The 5,638-nt window shown below is 41.5% G+C and overlaps 1 long non-coding RNA gene across 1 annotated transcript; it reads right to left on the bottom strand.

Annotated features, from left to right (window-relative positions):
- Window positions 1–4,189: 4,189 nt before the first annotated feature.
- LOC110902570 lies at window positions 4,190–5,180 on the bottom strand. Its single transcript, XR_002571222.2, has 2 exons — window positions 4,948–5,180; window positions 4,190–4,471 (listed from the first exon to the last, which is right to left on the bottom strand). It is a non-coding gene; the product is annotated as an uncharacterized LOC110902570 (long non-coding RNA).
- Window positions 5,181–5,638: the final 458 nt, after the last annotated feature.

Here is a 5,638-nt window from a genome sequence, read left to right on the forward strand (position 1 = left end):
CGCCCCAGTCAAATTTCTTATCCTTTTGCGTTAGGGACGTTAGCGGTTGAGCAATTTTTGAGAAATTTTCTATAAATCTTCGGTAGTAGCCTGCTAATCCCAAGAATTGTCGCACTTCGGTGGGGGTCTTAGGCGCTTCCCAGTTCTTTATCGCCTCGATCTTAGCCGGATCGACATGAATTCCTTTCTCGTTCACCACGTGTCCGAGAAATTGCACCTCGCGAATCCAAAATTCGCATTTAGAAAACTTCGCGTACAATTGTTCCTTCTTTAAAAGCTCCAATATAGCTCTTAGATGCTGTTCGTGTTCCTCCTTTGACCGTGAATATATTAGGATATCGTCAATAAATACGATCACGAACTTGTCCAAATACGGCTTACCCACGCGGTTCATGAGGTCCATGAACACCGCTGGCGCATTTGTTAAGCCAAATGGCATAACGAGAAACTCGTAATGTCCGTAACGAGTTCTAAAAGCCGTCTTGGGGATGCTTTCTTCTTGTATTCTCAACTGATGGTATCCCGATCTCAAGTCAATCTTGGAGTAATAACTTGAGCCTTGTAGTTGATCGAACAAGTCGTCGATTCTCGGTAGTGGGTATCGGTTCTTAATAGTAAGTTTGTTCAATTCCCGATAATCTATACACATGCGAAAGCTACCATCTTTCTTTTTAACAAATAGTACCGGAGCTCCCCAAGGTGAGAAACTCGGTCTAATGAATCCTTTATCTAGTAACTCTTGCAGTTGAGTAGATAACTCCTGCATTTCTGACGGAGCTAACCGATATGGTGATTTCGCCACTGGTGCCGCTCCTGGCAACAAATCAATTCGAAACTCCACTTGGCGCTGTGGAGGCAGTCCAGGAAAGTCTTCTGGAAAGACTTCTGGAAATTCTTTCACGACAGGGATGTCTTCTAGCTTCGGCTCTTTGGTTTCCTTGTCGACTACGTGGGCGAGGAAAGCTATACAACCTTTTCGGAGACACTTTTGCGCCTTCATACATGTAATGATTCGTAGGGGTGTCTCAAGCTTCTCCCCATGAATTACAAGCGTTTCTTCATTTGGCAGTGGGATGCGGATAGTTTTCTTATGACAAACTACTTCCGCCCGGTTGTCGGACAACCAATCCATTCCGACAACTACGCAAAACTACCCAACCCAACGGGTAAAAGGTCGATAGAAAATTTTCGCTCCCCAAGATCGAGTGTACAACCCTTAATAACCTCATCCGCTTCGACTAATTTTCCGTCCGCCAATTCTATAGAATACGGGACATCTAGTTTACTCGAATCTAGGCCAAGTATATTCTTAAATTCTATAGATATGAAACTAAAATCTGCGCCAGTATCAAATAGAACGGATGCAAAGTGTTGGTTTATAGGGAACGTACCCGTAACAACGTTCGGGTCCTGTCACGCATCTCGGGCTCCGATCACAAAAGCTCTCCCACGAGCCTGGTTTTCCTTAGGGCAATCCTTCCTATAATGCTCGTTGTCACCACAGTTGTAACATCCTTGCCCCTTTCCAGCTCCATTTCCGTTTCCATTGTTGTTTCCATTTCTGTTTCCAGTTCCATTCCCATTGTCATTTCTACCTTGATTGTTGTTACCATTTCCTCCACGGTTTGTGTTTCCTTTTCCCCTTCCTACCCAGCATGTTTCCTTATAGTTGCCTATTCTACCGCATTTATCACACTTTGCACAACGGCCCTCATGATGATACTTACACTTGTCGCATTTAGGCAGGGTGCCTAAATAGCCTTTACCCCTAGTGTCGTTGGTTGCTGTGAAAGCCTTGCCACCTCTTGGTGGGTTTACTTCCCTTCGTTTGTTAGCATTGGTGCCGTCGTTGTTGTTCACACGCATACCCTTGTTAGAGTGTGAAAATTTTCGCTTTCCAACACTAGTAGACTCTACGTGAGTCTCCTTCTTTTCCGAACCCTTTGCAGGAATCTTCTTCATTCTCACTGCCTCCTCAGTGAGGCTCACTGCTAAGGTAACAACTTGAGTTATGGTGGTAGGTTGTGCCGAGCTAACTAGACTCCTGATCTCGGGGTGAAGACCCCATATGTATCGTTCGACTCTTTTGAATTCCGGAGTGACCATATACGGAATCACTCGTGATAAGTCATGAAATCTCTGGGTGTATCCTGAAACGTCGGCACCTACCATTTCAAGGTGCCAAAATTCTGTCTCCAGCTTTTGTAGCTCAGCTCTAGAACAATATTTTTCTCTCATGCGTTCCTTTAATTCTTCCCAAGTTAGCCCGTAGGCTGCAACGTCTCCTAGAGTTTGAACCTGAAGGTTCCACCAAGTTAGAGCTTCGTCCACAAATAGCCCTGTAGCGTAAACCACTGTCTGTTCAGGAGTGCATCGGCTCATGCGAATAGTGGACTCAGTTTTCTCTGTCCATCGTACAAATGCCACTGCACCTCCAGTACCATCATAATTGAGAGGCTTGCAGTCGAGAAATTGTTTGTACGTGCACCCTGAAACGTTGAGCAGACATATTATATAAACGACAAACATGAGAACGCACGATTAGAATAGGAGATGTAACATTTAAGTTGTTATAAAAACACTTTCTATTACCATTTGTGGTGTTGCCACCAGATGTGCCTCCCTGACCTTGGCCGCCAGTTCCGCCAGATCCGCCACTGTGTTCATTGCGGTTGGCCTCATATTGGGCGATTGCTTGCGAGATTCGCTCTTCAAGGAGCTGATTCAGTTCTGCCTGTGTAGTAGGCATAGGGTCTGAGGTGTCGTGCCTAAGGTTCCTCCGTTTCGGTGCCATAGTCTTCCACACACAAGTAACGAACGGGTTAGACAAATATTTAATAATGATAAATATTGTCGGCTAAAAAAAATAAATACTAATCATCACACCATCCAACCCAACAATGATCCACAACCAATCAATCACGCATAGAATAAAGCACAATGTGCAAATAAAGGAAATATAATACTGAACTTTCATATATATATATCGACAACTTGATACATTGTTTTGTGAAGAAAACAAAAGGGCACGAGGCTACATTACCCCGGTCATGCAAGTTTATATATATATAAAAGTGGCAAAATATTTTTCTCCACATTGTTCTTCAAGGTCTTCAAGTGTCGTAGCTAGTACATAGTCTTCATATATCCCTCAAGAGTGGGTCTTCTAGTTCTAAGCATAAGTGCTTGCAAATAAATACCTTAAGGGTAGGGGATGGGAGAGGGGTAGGGAAGATTAGGCTACGAAGATAGGTACGCTCCTCCCCAAGCGTAAAAAAAAATACTGCAAGAAAGGGCACTCGTCTGCTGTTAGAGCGCTAAGACGTGAGCTCTAATGAAGATATCAAAGTCAACAGGTGAGGTATGGTGTGGTGGTGATGATGGTGGTAGTGGAATAGATGGTGGAGGGTAGGCTAGTGGTGATGATGGCATTGCGTCAGCATGACGCTCCATCTCCAGATTCCCCTACAGAGAGTCTCAACCTATAGCTGCAAGGTGGGGACCTCGTCCTCGTCATTAAATAACTCCATAATAAAGGGAGCAACAGTTAAGTGGATCGCAACATTTGGCAATATCGCTACGCGATGATCGCCATCGGAATGGCCAATAATGATGCTTTCGTGGAACAGGAGTGGTGTGGCTAAAACATCGTCCTCCACAGGGACGTCTTCCGCAAAGTGCATGAACTAGTCCAAAGAGGTATCCATAAAGTCAGGGTCGTCGTAACCACCAATACTAGCAGATGAAGCTATAGTACCCAGGCAAAAATAATACATACAACATGTATGTACATATCAATAAATAATCTCATTATTTATTATATATACATATGTATCTACAATTATATGTTTGTCAAATATAACCACGTAAGTTGTGTGAGTCGATCTAGTTTATCAAGTCTATCCCACATAGACTAAGCCCCAATTAATGTCGCCTAAACAATGCGAGGACATTATCTATTTATTTATTTTTGAAATACGTTTTGGGTAGTGGATCTTGTGCTTTGTGTATGCAATGAAAACCATGCATTTTGTAAATCCGTTTTCATGAGAGGATCCTAGTGATTGTAGACTAGACTCGAGAAGGAATCCTGGTTCACTACAATCGAAGCTCTGATACCAACCTGTCACACCCGTGTCAAAGGCGGAAGCGTGTAGTGTGACTTGATCGGTTTCCACAGCATACGATGTAAGTAAACAAACTATATGATATAAAACATACACGATGTTCATCCATTCCATAATGTAAAGATACAAGTCATAAGTTGTTTTGTAGCAAAAGACAACATAAGTTTATAAGTTCTACAAACAAGACTTGTTCAAAATAAAGTTTTTGAAATAACGAGGTTTTGCATCCTATGTCCCGTTCGAAGACGGGATATATGGATCAAACCCTCCAAAATACGGATGACATCGTCTTCATAGTAAACTTGAAACTTCATAATTTGTTGCACCAAGATCCACTTAGTTACCTGAAATACATGTAAGTTTGAAAACATCAACAAAAGTTGAGCGAGTTCATGTGTTTTAAGTTCGTAAGCATCAAATGAATCTGTAAAACATTTGAAAGTTTAAGTATCGAAATCCGGTATGTAAAGCGTAAATGAATATGTTGATCATTAATGTGTAGCTAGGACATTAATATGTGTGCCGACATAGGAAGCCACCAACCCGTAAGCGATTTAGTACCGGTCCACCCGGCGAGGGTAACAAAGGAAACTCCATGTGGCCACACAAGGACCCATGAGTGGGGCTCGCCCTGTACCCGATAGATCTACCCCCTTTGTTCCGTGGTCTTAAGCAAGATTAATGGTGCTTTAAGTATCAGCCTATTCGCACGTGATCTACTAATTCATTTTGTTGCTTAACCATACCATAGTAACATGTATTTCCCCCCGAGAGTTGTAAAACCAAAAACGTTTAAAAGAAAAGGGGGACATGAACTCACAAGTTTGCGTCCGTATGTATGCTAGCAGTTCGGGTATCCAATTAGCGCGTAATAACCTACAAGTGCTCTAACTCATTAGACACTTGGGTTTATGTTAATTTATGTACACGTTGCTCATCTTGAACATTATTGTATATGGAACCCTTGTGTATTTTAAATATGTTGACATTTGTTTCGTATGTTCGTTTTATTATATATATATACACTTCTTGAGTTCATAATGTGTTAGAACAGGCATCGCCCTTTGTATGTATCCGTGCTTCGCACGAGTATTTATGGGTATAGCATGTATAAGTCCTTGTGTCGTACAAGTATAAGTGGACCGAGTCCAATAGCTTCTTTGTGCCGTGCACGACGCATGTTTGTTGTATGAAATATATATTCCTCAAAAATACATATTTTAAGTTCAGTGAACGTCGTTCACATGTATACGTATGATCGGTTTGTTTTAGGTATATATTTGTTTCACAAATATATATGTATATGTATATCTTTTTAAGATATAGTTGTTAAAAATATTTATTTTTAACATCGTGTATATGTTAATGTACATGTACGGTATTTATTGTGAGTGTACACTTTAACAAGTGTATATGAGTACATCGTTATGTATTTACGTATTTTGTATGTATACGTATGCCGTATTTATACGTGTAGTATACCGTATTTATATGTGTGGTATACCGTATTA

The sequence above is a fragment of the Helianthus annuus genome, chromosome 13 (assembly GCF_002127325.2).
Source record: "Helianthus annuus cultivar XRQ/B chromosome 13, HanXRQr2.0-SUNRISE, whole genome shotgun sequence".
Taxonomy (NCBI): domain Eukaryota; kingdom Viridiplantae; phylum Streptophyta; class Magnoliopsida; order Asterales; family Asteraceae; genus Helianthus; species Helianthus annuus.